Below are 13,559 nucleotides of genomic sequence, written 5' to 3'. Positions count from 1 at the left end.
ACTCTTTATTGTCATTGTGTGAAGAGCACTCTGGAGCATTCAAGACCTTTCAAAGAAGATAGGCATACAAAAATGAAGACAACATTTAAATTTCTTCTGAAATTCTATGCATGCACTTCAGAGACAGAGGGTCAGACTGTTAATCGGTACCAAATAAAAGTTGCTTTATTATTTCCCTTTCTTCTAAAAAAAAAAGATTAAAATCATGTAAATTTAAAACTTCATTCCCTAAAAGAACCAAAATTAAGAAAAATGTTAATTCATATTTCTCTAAAAATAAGAATAAAAGTAACATGACAGATACGGCTTCACAGGGGGCTTCCCCACCTAAGAGGAAGGTATTTAATAGAGGGATTATGTGATGTGTGAATTTCTCACACTGAGAAGACCAGCAATATTAAAAGGTCCCTTGCTGTGGAAAATCTGCTAATTGCCAACTTTCCTCAAATGGAGACAATTCTTCAGCTGCTCTATGGCCATGCCAATTATTGAAATAAGTATAACTTATAGAGATTCACAACATTCTATTTTCTCCTTCTGATGGTAACCAGCATAATACATAATAGCTTTAACAAATAACATCAACAAAATACACAATCCAAGTTTCCTTTTTAATGATGGCACATAAATTGTATTTTTGAAGGTTTTGAATTTAAAAATCTATGATGATGAATGTTCAGCTTTTTAAGAGTTAGAGACTGAAGAAACCTAAAATATCTTACTTTTAATAAAATCTCACATTGTCTTAGTTTTTTATTTCAAAAACGTAAACCTAAAATCTGACTGATACCTGTACTCAAAAAGATCATTTTAAAAAAAATCTTATTTTTTAAATAAGCTTTATTGAGGTAAAATTTATATACCATAAAATTCACTAATTGTCAGTGTACTGCTTATTTTTATTAAATTATGGATTTGTAAAACCATCTCATAATTTGGTTTTACAATATTGGAATATTCATTTATTGAGATTTTCTTTAATTTTTCCAGCAATGTTCTATCACTTTTAGTGTTCAGATATTGTACTTACTGTATTACATATTGCAAGGTACTCCTTTTAATATTATTGTGAATAAAATTGACTTCTTAATGACATTTTTTGGATTGTTAATTACTGTTATATAGAAACACAACTGATTTTTGCATAAGGTTGTGTTTTACAATGGGGCAAAATTCACTTATCAATTCTAGATTTTATTTTCAGATTCCTTATAATATCATCTGTAATTAAAGACAATTTTATTTCTTCCTTTCCAATCTGTATGCCTTTATTTTTCTTGCCTTATTGCTCTGGTTAGAACCTCCAGTAGAACCTCCATTGAATGCATGCAGCAAGTGTGGGCATCGTTGCCTTATTCCCAATCTTGGGGAAAAAGCATTCATTCTTTCACCATTAAGTACTGATTGGTTTGGCTACATTCCATGACTTTTGATATGTTTTTAAATTAAGTTAGAAATATTTTTAAAATTTCCTATTGTGATTTTTTTCTTTGACCCATGGGTTATTTACAAATGTGTTAATTTCCAAATTATTTCAAATTTCCAAATCATTTAGATTTTCTATTTTTGTGTGTGTTGATTTCTAATCCAATTCTGTTTTGAGCAAAGATCATCCTTTGAATGATTTTAATGTTTTTAAATATATTCAGCTTTTCAATGGTCTAATGTGGAAGTCAGCAACTTTTTCTTAAAGGGTAAGATATTAATGAACATTGTAGACTTGAAGCCATATAATTTCTGTTACTACTTGTCTTAGTCTGTGTTGCTACAAAAGATCACCTGGGGCTGGATAGTTTATAAGGAAAAGAGGTTTATTTGGTTCATGGTTCTGCAGACTTTACAGGAAGCATGGTGCCAGCATATGCTTCCAGTAAGGCTTCAAGAAGATTTCACTTATGGCAGAAGGTGAAGGGAAGCTGGCATGTCACATGGCAAGAGGGAGCAAGAAAGAAAGGAGAGGGATGTCATGCTCGTTTTAACAGTCCGTTCTCATGAGAACTAATAGAACAAGAACTTAACTCATTACCATGAGGACAGCACCAAGATATTCATGAAGGATCCACCTTCATTACCAAAATAGCTCCAACTAGACCTCACCTCCAACACTGGGGATCACATTTTAACAGGAGGGGACATATATCCAAACTATATCACTACACAACTCTGCTGTTACAGGATGGAAGGGACTATTGACAACAGGTGCACAAATGAATGTGGGCATGTTTCAATAGCCATTTATATATGAAAATAGGCAGCTGAATAAGCACATGAAAAGATGCTCGACATTATTAGTCATTAGGAAAATGCAAATCAAAACCACAATAAGATACTACCTCATACTCGCTAGAATGGCTAGAATCAAAAACAGAGAGAATAACAAGTATTAATGACAATATGGAGAAATTGGAACCCTCTTAGAATTCTTAGAACTTTGAATTACCATATGACTCAGCAATTCCACTCCTAGTTATATACACAAACAACGTGATAACAGGGACTCAAACAGATACTTGTAATTCATTGCTACATTTTTCACAATAATCAAAAGGTAGAAACAAGTGTCTGTCAATAGATGGATAAACAAAATATATATACATATAATGGAATATTTTTCAGCCATAACATGTAATGAAGTTTTAACATATGCTACAATATGGATGAACATTGAAAACATTATGCTAAGTGAAATAAGCCAGAAATAAAAGGATAAATATTGTATAGTTCTACTTATATGAAATATCTAGAATAGATAAACTCATACAGACAGAAAGTAGAGGGGCTGGAGAGATTCTGGAATGGATTGTTTAATGGATAGAGTTTACATTGGGAGTGACGAAAAAGTTTTGGGTATAGATAGTGGTAACGTTTGCACAACATTTTGAATATAATTAATGCCACTCAATTGAGCACTTAAAAATGGTTAAAAAAAAAAAAAAAAAAACTAGGCAGCTGGCCCTTGGGCTCTAATTTACTAACCCATGGCCGAGAATATTACCTATTTTGGATGATATTCCATGTTTGCTTAAAAAGAGTGTATATTCTGCTGTTGCTGGGTGAAGTATTCTACAAATGTCAGTTAAAGTTGATTATTGCTCTCTCTCTCTCTCTTTTTTTTTTTTTTGTGACGGGGTCTTGCTCTATTGCCCAGGTTGAGTGCAGTGGTGCAGTTATAGCTCACTGCAACCTCCACTTCCTGGGCTCAAGCTGTCCTCCCACCTCAGCTTCCTGAGTAGCTGGGACTACAGGTACATGCCACCACACCCAGCTAGTTTTTCTTTTTTTTTGTAGATATAGGGGTCTCACTATGTTGCTTAGGCGGTCTTGAACTCCTGGGCTCAAACAGGAACCTTGGTTCCTCCAGCCTTGGCCTCCCAAAGTGCTGGGGTCACAGGCATGATCCTCCATGCCCAGCCTTAACAGTGTGTTTTCTCCAGAAATTTATTACACACAATCTTTGGCCCAAAGAGAGCAACAAAATTCTTTGGGATTGTTTGTGTCACAACAATGGATCACTCTTTGTCTTAGAGTTGCTCAAATGGTAGAATTAGAACAGTGTGCACATATCATAAGTCCATCCTCATTCCAGGGGATGATATTTCTCTAGCAAGCAAGACTTTGCCCAGGAAGAAGACTAGGATGGCCAGCCCAGGCTATCACAGGAGCCAGTGGTCTCCTAAGTCAGGCTGTTGAGCACATGGCCATCATGGTCCTCTGTGCCTGAATCTCAACTAGATCTATGGAATCCCAATGTGCCAATAGTATTCATTCATTAAATAGTCCATTAAATATAAGTGACCAGCTACTGTGTGCCTGGCAGTGTCAGGCAATGGAGATTCAACAGTAAACAAACAAGACTCTTAAAATATAAATGTCCTTTTAATACCATGCTGTCAGGTTTGGAAAGCTTTTATTTCGTATTGGGCTTTTTGATGCTAAGGCAATATGATCTTGGTAGGTAGGGAAGAACCTTTATTTCCCTGCAGGGTACACAGTGAAATGATACACCATTTCTTTCCTAGGAAATGAGATATGTGGAGATCATCAGTTTGTTTGTCATTAGATATGGTAGAACTATATTGGATAACCAGTGTTCTCTTAACTAAGGTCCTGACTAGCTATTCGCCCACTCCCTCTCCCCACTTCTCTCTCCATCAACCCCCACACTTTCACATTAGGTCAAAAATTGTTCGGGTGATGACAGCTTCTATAGGTACAAGGAAGGTAGGGTTGAGAGAGAAAGCTACCTCTGATCAATACAGCTGCATCATCATCATAAATAATTTAATCACTTTCTCTGTTTTTAGTTTCTTTGATCTGCTTCTAATACACTCATGCCTGGTTGTGTTACTGCCATAAAAGTTTGCTCTTTGAGAGGATGACAAACCTTCTAGTCATACCTCAGTCATCATCCTGGGGCAAAGATCCACTTTGTATTACTGCTCTTGCCTAATGCCTCATAGCTAAGCATCAACGTCTTTTACCATCCTGAAGGTCCCTAGTTGCTGCTTTGAAATGTTCTAAACCAAAAATAAATGAAATTTTTTTTTTTTTTTTTTCTTTTTTTTTTTGAGATGGAGTCTCGCTCTGTCGCCCAGGCTGGAGTGCAGTGGCCGGATCTCAGCTCACTGCAAGCTCCGCCTCCCGGGTTTACGCCATTCTCCTGCCTCAGCCTCCCAAGTAGCTGGGACCACAGGCGCCTGCCACCTCGCCCGGCTAGTTTTTTTTTTTTTTTTGTATTTTTTAGTAGAGACGGGGTTTCACCGTGTTCGCCAGGATGGTCTCGATCTCCTGACCTCGTGATCCGCCCGTCTCGGCCTCCCAAAGTGCTGGGATTACATGAAATTTCTTATTAGGCTGACCCTAAGAGCTATCATCCTGTTGTTCTTTATTTTAGAAGATTGCTTATTTTGTGGGTATAGAGGGAGGCAAGTTAGAGAGAGGAAGAGGTATACTTTATAGCATCTCAGATTCAGGTCGATTATTACTTTTAGGGGCAGTGAGTAAGGAGATAGGGTATATTAGGAGGTAGTAATTAGTATAGGGTCGGCTACTGTCTGATGATCAAACATGGAGTTCATTGGCTCTAGCAAAATGATAAATCAGGTCTATTTTTCTATTTTGCCACTAACATATATTTTAAAAATCGTCTTGCTGTGCTAGTGTTCCTCAATAAAAGGCACAGCTCTTATCTCCATTAAATTGAAATTTAAAACGTTAATAACACCAATATATGCTACTGACTTATTGATTAAACTGAGTATTTGGTAGAGCTTGAGCACTGTTGTTCTAGCTCTACCAAAAAGAGGAAAATATCTGGGAAGAAATTCACAAAGTAGAAAAAAGGTGCTAAGAAAGGATTCTATACACATCACACGTATACACACATCTATACGTACACACACACACACAAATAACATTGACTTTGAGGAGCAGGAAGGACAAGTTCTTGGCAGAGAGGCTGGCATCTTTTCATCTGTCCCTAAATTACACACTGATCAGCCAATGCCAGGAGGGGAGCTGTGATTTGTTTGTTTATTTATTTGTTTGTTTATTTATTTACTTATTTGAGATGGAGTCTCACTGTGTCACCCAGGCTGGAGTGCAGTGGCATGATCTTGGCTCACTGCAACCTCTGCCTCCCAGGTTCAACCGGTTCTCCTGCCTCAGCCTCCTGAGTAGCTGGGATTACAGATGGCTGCCACCACTCCCGGCTAATTTTTGTATTTTTAGTAGAGACAGGGTTTCACCATGTTGGTCAGGCTGGTCTCGAACTCCTGACCTCGTGATCCCCCCGCCTCAGCCTCCCAAAGTGCTGGGATTACAGGTGTGAGTCACTGCGCCTGGTCATTTGTTTTTAAATCACCTTTTTCTGAGTAAAATCAAGGCCACAAAGGGGAAAGTATGTTGAGAATTGTATTTATTAACTGATTTTCTGCCTAAAAAAAAAAAACTACCATATTCTTCTCCTAGAGAACTATCTTTTTCCAAGTCTTAGTGTTCTTGATGTTTCCCTTCTCATGGACTCTGCTTTACTTCATTAGCTTCTTTTCTGAATCCATATTTGAAATGGAGGCTTCTGTGTCTTTTGTGATTTGAAGTATTCATGGATATACTCTATTTTAAGGACTCAAACCACTTTTGTGGCTCCTTTCCCCAATGCCCACAACATTTAAGCACATCTCTGACTGGTGCTCTGCAGCTCCTAGGTGTTCTGAAGTTCCTCCCACAGCTCTGTTGGCTGTGCACTCTGGCAAACAAAGATGAAGAGCTCAATAGTTTGAAAGGCTTGTCTAGGGTCAGAAGGTAATCAGAATTAATAAGAGACCAAATATAACCCACAACATCCCAGCCACAGCCTGAGGCTCTTTTTCTGAATTTATACTTCTTCATTTACTGTGACATGCATGGTTTTGAATGCTATCAGGGGAAATATTTTTATTATATTTTCCGTTGCAGAAGAATCTTCTACTATGATTTTCTTCTCAACACATTTCTGGAATGCAGTAGCAATATTTATAAATATTCCGTTAGAGAAATAATATGGATACATTAATGTAAGTGATAAGCATATTTTCTGCAAATATATCTATTCTAGCATTTCACCAGCTTGCTAGGGGAGAACTTTGTGTTTCACAAGGCATTTGTTTACTCTTGAAAAGGAAAATTGTTGATGTTTTCCTTCCAATATGCTTATCTTTAAAGATTTATAATATAAAATATTTTTATTTGAACTATTTGAATTTCATGTAATTCAAAAAGGAATTTTACCTTTCTTTTTCAGTATTCTCTTAAGACAAATTTGGTTTATCTTTATGAAAAGAAAGACTTTTTATTTAACTGTAAAACTACTCATTGAGTAAGAGTAACAAACTTTAAATAATTTGTTACATATTATCCCATTTTTTGGTTAACAATGAAACAAAAATGACTATCAAATATAAAGTATTAATATCTAACACATATTGAGTCCAAAAAGTGTTTACTCAATGAATAAATTAACAAATGAATAAATATACTTACTTTACAATGGGAGAAACTGAGGTCAAAAGAAAAGTGTTAGCCACAATCTGTATACTATAATCCAACTAAAAACTATCTAACCATCTAATTCAAATATTGTTTTCCTTTGTTTTATTTAGAAGACAAATAAAAGCTTTAGTACTGAATATTTTGAAAGAGAAACCTGAGAATAATGCCTTGTGGGGAGAAAAGCTTCAGATTAAAATTTCAGAATAAAAATAAGGAGAAAAATAATTTTCGCCAAACACCGCTTTGCCTTTCCTTTACTCTTAAATTCAAGAGTCTCAAATAACCATTTAAATACTATGAAGTTAAAGAATTTTCTTAATTATAAATCAATTGTGCTTAAGGGAAACCTGGAAGCTTTACTAAGGTTCTAATTTTTAAAATTATGTGCACCACCTTATTTATATTTTCTAAATGACTATTCCTAGTGGGAAATAAATACAGTGACACAGTTATGTCTTCACCTGCCAACCAACACCACAGTTATAGTCCAAGAAACTGTATTTTATGGTACATGGGCTCAATATTCATTCATGTTTCCTCCTTCTTTGTAACAGAACTTTAAGAAATGTGCCCAACTTAAAAAAAAGGAAAAGCTGTTTTGCAGCTTTCTTTGCAGAAAGGGTTGACCAATGAGGTATCAATGGAAGATTTTATGTCCAGCCTCTGGAAGAGCCATTTTGCCCTCTCTTTCCTTTCCTTCTAACTGAAATACCATTCTGATACCTGGCATCCAACCACCATCTTGGACTACTGAGGAGAACCTGAGGATAGAAGTCATTCACTAAAATGGCTGGAGAGGAAAGAGGGAGGAGCCTGAATCTAAGGATGGTGGAGCTTCCATTCCAACTGTTGACCACCAACCTTCTATCTTCATTTACTCCAGAGACAATTATACTATAACTTGATTAATTGATTAAACCATGTTATTTGAGTTTTCTCTTACATACAACCAAGCCTAATCACAACTAATATAGCCATGAGACTTTTAGCAACTCATTTCTCTATACCTCAGTTTACTCATCTGTAAAAATGGACCCGATAACAGTATTGACTCAGAGACCTGTTATAAGGATTAAATGAGTTGATATATGTAAAGAGCTTAGAATTGTAGCCAACACAGACTAAAGGCTCAGTGAATCCTCTATTGTTATTATTCACTTGTACCACCTATAATATAACACCCGCAGAATAAATGAGAAAAGGAGTATAAAGAGGAGAAATCACATTTGTTTCCCATCGTCTTCTTCAGAGATGAAAGACCTGGGTAAAGAGCATAATGAAACACATAACACATCATACTTCTCAATTAAAAGCACTTTGCAGATTACAAGTCATTCTGTAAGGATACTTGAGTTGTTCTAATCCTTACCAGAGCTCTGAGATGAGGGTGAAAGTCGAAACTTGCTTGAGTCAACAGGTCATTTGCTGGCTGGTTCAAGAGCTGGAGTCCCAGGTTCACTGTTCCAATAAAGGCCAAGTTGGCTTGGTTCTAGTTCGTGACCCTAGACGGTACAGTATACTTAGTTTTGGTTAATTGTCCTCTGAATAGGATTCTAAATTTAAATCATGTGGGATAAGACATGAGGAGGTCTGAGCCATGCTCCTGAGAAACTCCAGGCATCTGCCCTCTCCTGCTGTGATTGGCTCCACCTGCCAGCACGTGTGTGGGAGTTGTAACTAAGTCTTTTTGTTTGTTTTTTTAAAGGGAAATTTCCTGAATTTTTTCAAGAAATCTATTTTTCCCCCAGCTAATTTATTTAAAAGCCTCTGAGCCTTTGGGTCTTAACTTTAGGATGACTCCCCAGTGAGCTCTGCTCACATCTTAACTTAATAATAATAGCTAATATTTTTTAAGCACTCATTATAGGCAAGGCACCATTTTAAGTGCTTACTGATATCATCCTACTTAATCCTCACAAAACTTTGCAAGGTACTGTTGTATTTGCCTTTTAGAGATAATCACCCTGAGGCACAAACGGTGGAGTGACCTACTCAAAGTCACCAGGAGGGGTGGTGGCAGAGCCAGGTGACTCCATGGTCCTAGCCACCACCCGCTACTCTTGCCTCATATTTAAACACTGTCCACTATCTGCCTTTACTTTTCAAGGCTCAGCCACTCAGAAGGGCCTGGGTGTGTTTCTTTGCTCAAGTGCCTTTGACTGTGGTCATATTTCAATCTTGTTATTCCACATGCCAGTCTTTCATTACTCACAAAAGATAATAAAATCCCTTAGGTGATGTCTTCCACTGCATCAGCTACCCAGGTTGTTCTGTCTTCCATGCCAGAGGCTTGTTGCTTTTGGTTGGTCTTTCCTTCATTTCAGCTCACTATCAAACGCCCAGGAGAGCCTCTGGCTCGTGACTCCAAGGCCAGTTCTCCAGGACTTTTACTTCCGTAATCTTCCTCCCTTAAACCCATAATGTAGTCTAATATAAGAAAAGCTTCAAACAAATCCCAGTTGAGGGGCATCCTACAAAATACCTGACCAGCACTCCTTAAAACTGTCACAGTCATCAAGAACAAGGAAAACCTGAGAAAGTGTCACCACCAAGAAGAGACATGAGAATTATTTGTAACATAGTATCCTGGATGGGATCCTGGAACAGAAAAAGGACACCAGGTAAAACCTAAGGAAATGTGAATATAGTTAATCATAATGCATCGGTATTGGCTCATTAATTGTGGCAAATGAACCATGCTAATGTAAGATGTCAATGAAAGGGAAACTGGTGCAGAACAGTTGGGAACTCGCTGTACTATATTTGCAATTTTTCTGCAAATCTAAAACTTTTCTAAATTAAAAAGTTTGGTTTTTTAAAAAAAGTATATGCCATGTAGTAAAGTCTTGTCCTATTTGTGAGATTCTACTGGGCTGGCTAATATACCATCTTCTTTGTAAAAACCTTGAACCAAACACATCCTTCTCTCCCCTGAAGAGCTTAGGGTTCTTTATAGAAAGGGATGTATGTTTTTATTGTTTCTACTGAGCCAGGTGGCAACTTTTATGATTCCTGGGTTGTACAGTAATGACATCTGCCATAGGGAATGGCTTACTCAAGGTCACCAGAATGGCACCATAGCTGGGTGTGGAGCCTTGTATGGCACCTGTCCCAGTGCCATTCCAGGCTGGGCAGGAAACTGGCTCAGATGAATTCAATTCCATTCAATTCAACAAATATTAACTAGCACCTACTATGTATTGTAAGCACTGGGAAACTATTATGTTGGTGCAGAATTGCAGTGCACAACCGCAATTACTTTTGCACCAACCTAATAAAGCCGAAAAAGATTCTGTTTCCTGCTCAAGGACAGTGTGGTGTAATTGGGGAGAGACAAATATATCATTAGACAATTTCAGAACAAGAAGTTACGTATCATGGCAGATGTGTAAAAGGTGTTGAGGGCGCTTGGGAGGAAAGATACCTCGCCAGGCAGGAGTGGGTATTGAGCCCTAGGAAACCAGTCTCAGCCTGAAGTGCAGGTGAATCCTGGTTAGGGGGAAATGTGTTTTCATTCCGTAGGAGCTCTGCTATGTCTGATTTCTTAAGACTTGATGGCTCTTCTGAAGAGTTTACTCAATAGCAGTAGTGGGAATACATTAAAGCCAGTTTTCCTGGCAGGGCACAAATCTTACTTTCAGGGCCTCAAGTTTTGTGAGAACATGAAAGCGCTTTGATATATATGAATAGCAAATCATGGTTCAAATAGCTTGGCTTACTCTTGTGTCTCTGAGGTGTGAACGGGGAAGGGAGATTCGCGCAGGATTTTGTGGACTGTAAAATATGCTGGCACTCCTAGGAGGGTGGTAATGGGCCTGAATTTTCTGTTTATACCTTTAGGAGTGATTAATCAGGACAATGGAGATTAATGCTATTTTCTTATACCCTTTGATAGTAAGGCATAGGCGTTTTCTCCTTAGGCTGTGAACCAGATCTGGGGGACACTTCCTGGGTCCCTTTCCTCCCTGTGAGAAATTTAATGAGCCACATTCTCATTAGACCGCGAGGTCTAAGTTTGAGGCACTGTGCAAAGTGCATTTTGCAAACATAAGAGACTTTTTTCTTTCTTTTCAGTAGTAAGTCATTGCATTAGAGAAGCAATTTCCTGATATGGAGGTTCCAAATAAATTGTCTGTGCTGTCTAAATGTTTTTCCAGATATTTTGAAATTATTTGCTCTCTTTCCATGTCATTCTCTGAGGGATGAGGAGCAGCCAGCTGTTGGGTCCTCTTCTCCTGCTTGCTGTCAGCACCACCTCTCCTTCCCCCATCCTAGGAGGTCCTTCCGTCAAAGGCAAATGCCCACAACATATCCTGAGACAGTTAACATCCTTCCCTTCATACCCACTTTCCTAAGCTAAGAAGAATAAAGAAACTATTTGCTTGGCTTTATTCAGCACCTTGTGTCTCACAGGCTGCAATTATTTGGTAAATTACACCACTAATTGTTTAGCCATCAGGGAAAACTGGTCTTTTATAACATTTTCCTTTTCTGAGTCTCCCTAACACAATGAAAAGGCCCTAGTGTCCAGACAAGGATTTAAAAAGTGGAGTCTGGGGGGTAAGTTTACAATGCTTGGGGGAAGAAAAAGGATACTCCACGACTGAGAAAGCTAAGCCAGGAGGGGTACTTGAGCCCAGGAGTTTGCGGTTACAGTGATCTATGATCATGCCATTGCACTCCAACTTGGGGCAACAGAGCAAGACCCTGTACCTGTCTCCAAAAAAATAAAAAGGATACAATGCAAGAACATGATTTTATTTTTCTTGAGACGGAGTTTCGCTTTTGTTGCCCAGGCTGGAGTGCAATGGCGCGATCTCGGCTCACCGTAACCTCTGCATCCTGGGATCAAGTGATTCTCCTGCCTCAGCCTCCTGAGTAGCTGGGATTACAGGCATGTGCCATCACACCCGGTTAATTTTTTTGTATTTTTAGTAGAGACGGGGTTTCTCCATGTTGGTCAGGCTAGTCTTGAACTCCTGACCTCAGATGATCTGCCTCCTGCGGCCTCCCGAAGTGTTGGGTTACAGGCGTGAGCCACCGCGCCTGGCCAAGAACATGATTATGAAAGTGGACACAGACCAGCTAGGAATTAGGAAGAACTTCTTAGTATCTAAAGAAAAAAAAAAAGACAGTAACTAATATCTACAACTGCCCAGTATCTACATTTTTGGTGGGTAAAAAGCACTGAATGACGATTTATTAGACAGTGTTCATATCAGAAGATGTTTTCTTCCATAACTTATTTTGACACGGTTTAGTGTCTCATTGCTATCACTTTATTATATAAATGACCATTAAAATACATTAAATCTTGAAAAGATGGACCTTGATTTTATATCTGGTCTGAGTGATAAGAAATGGATTTATATGCTCTCCTGCATTTTGTGAAACTGGTCACAAATCAGAGGAGTACAAACAGAATTATTTTGAAATGACTTATAAATATTATATACATTATTGTTTTTAAGAGGAAGTAATTTTCCAGCAGAAATGGCCAACAAGATTACCTGATTTCTCCAAGAAGCATGAATTGCGTATCTACCATGTACTGTGTTTACCTCCTAGAAATTAAAAAATGAGTAAATCAAAGATACTGACACCAAGAGCTCACAGACTGCTCGAGAAAATAGAGAATAAACAGAATTATGGTACAATATGGTAAGTACTGTAATAAAGGCACACAGTCAGAACTAGGAAGTAAGAGGAAGGAAGGCTTTATAATGGGCTGGCCGTTCCCTCTGCCTAGCTCTGCTGGGGCAGGTGAAGCTTGACTTTTAAATTGAGAGTTGAATGATAAGTAAGAGTTCAAAAGGGCAGGTAAAGAGAATTAATTCTAGGCTAAGAACCACCTGTGCAAAGGCAGGAGGGTAGCGAGTACAGTGCCTTCAGGTGTTAGATACTTGACTATCATCGGGTTGGAGAGAGGCGGTGACCAAAGATGAGGCTGGAAGAGTAGGTAGGGCATAGATCTCCAAGGGCCTTTTAAAGCATGCCACGGAGGTAGACATTACCCTGTAGACCAACACTTCTTAAATTTTAATGCTCATAGGACTCATTTGGGGACTTGTTAAAATATAGATGCTAGCTGGGCACAGTGGCTTGCACCTGTAGTCCCAGCTACTCAGGAGGCTGAGGCAGGAGGAGCGCTTGAGCCCAGGAGTTCAAGGCTTTATTACACTAGGATCATGCCTGTAAACAGCCATTGCACTCCAGCCTGGGCAGCACAGATAGGTCTCACGTGGGGCCTGAGTGTCAGCTTTTCTAAAATGTCCCAGATGATGTGCTGCTACAATAAAGTTGGTCTACAGACCATGTGATAAATAGCAAATATTTACAAATTACAAATTCCATTACCTGGAATGAATTCTATGCACTAAGACATACCTTCAGCCCTTGAGAGGAACTGGGACACGATTCAACTAGAGCTTCCAGGATGGTGAATTCTGCCTATGAGTTGCCTCCTGGGTTTACTGTGGATGCTCTACAAATGCAATAATTTTTATCTACATGTTCTATCATGTGAAGAC

At 38.4% G+C, this 13,559-nt stretch overlaps 1 long non-coding RNA gene across 1 annotated transcript; it reads right to left on the bottom strand.

Moving 5' to 3' along the window:
- Nucleotides 1-5,829: 5,829 nt before the first annotated feature.
- LOC117066006 lies at nucleotides 5,830-11,709 on the bottom strand. The gene is made up of 3 exons (XR_004430133.1): nucleotides 9,242-11,709; nucleotides 8,399-8,531; nucleotides 5,830-8,289 (listed from the first exon to the last, which is right to left on the bottom strand). It is a non-coding gene; the product is annotated as an uncharacterized LOC117066006 (long non-coding RNA).
- Nucleotides 11,710-13,559: the final 1,850 nt, after the last annotated feature.

Source organism: Trachypithecus francoisi, unplaced genomic scaffold (assembly GCF_009764315.1).
Source record: "Trachypithecus francoisi isolate TF-2019V2 unplaced genomic scaffold, Tfra_2.0 Lachesis_group2, whole genome shotgun sequence".
NCBI classification, from domain to species: domain Eukaryota; kingdom Metazoa; phylum Chordata; class Mammalia; order Primates; family Cercopithecidae; genus Trachypithecus; species Trachypithecus francoisi.
The sequence above is the reverse complement of the archived record's forward strand: the minus strand, read 5'-3'. Positions and strand labels throughout refer to the sequence as shown.